We start from the raw sequence: 970 nt of genomic DNA, 5'->3' as shown, positions 1-970 counted from the left end.
GAGAGAGATAGAGAGAGAGAGACAGGGAGAGAGACAGAGAGAGAGAGAGAGAGAGAGAGAATGCAAGGCTGGGTTCAACAGGTCTGGATTTGTTCTGCTCCTAAATTCCTGCTTAGTGTCTAATCATCTGTGTTATAGTCCAATTTTATGGATTAAAATGACTGTTAATATTAAAATAAATGGAAATGATAATGATTTATTCTTTAATGATTGAATGCAGCTGGTGTTAAAACATGTTAATGATTTCATTTAAGAATAAAATCAAACATCCGAGATCAAGGTCAAATACAGGTGTCAGATTTCACCAAATGTTCCACAACTGCTGAAATCACTGAAATCAGCAACATTACGTGGAAACAACTTCATTAACAACTTCACTGAATAATGCTTTTTGCAAATGCGCGAGCCAATCAGGCACTTAGTCACGGGCTGAGTGAAGGCGGCGGGCAGCATGCTGAGTCTGATACAGGGCACTGTATATAACATGATACAGGGTGCTCAATATAATAATATAATATAATATAATATAATATAATATAATATAATATCATATCATTAGGCCAGTATTAAACAGCAGAAGTCAATGGAAAGTCCCAGTCATGTGATTGGTTATAGTTGTGATGTTCACGTGGGATGAGATTTCTATAATTCAGCACAATCTGACCAATGTATCCCGTGTGATGAAAACAGACGACTAAACAACGTTCTGTTCCGCATCTAAAAGCATCTGGACTATATCAACTGCATTCTAAAACATCCAAGCATACATACCACCCTGTATATAATTATATCATCATTGTTGTGTACAGATGTTACAGCGTTAAAGAAGATGTGCTGTTCCGATCTAGAAGTGCTTTTCATTAACTGTAAGCCGTTCTATTCGCCGCGGGAGTTTCACTCGTTCATTCTCGTGAGTATTTACATTCCTCCGCAAGCACACGTGAGCTCAGCTTTACAGAAACTCGCTGAT

Source organism: Sinocyclocheilus anshuiensis, unplaced genomic scaffold, assembly GCF_001515605.1.
Source record: "Sinocyclocheilus anshuiensis isolate Anshui unplaced genomic scaffold, SAMN03320099.WGS_v1.1 scaffold2144, whole genome shotgun sequence".
NCBI lineage: Eukaryota > Metazoa > Chordata > Actinopteri > Cypriniformes > Cyprinidae > Sinocyclocheilus > Sinocyclocheilus anshuiensis.
This window is presented reverse-complemented; position numbering follows the sequence as displayed.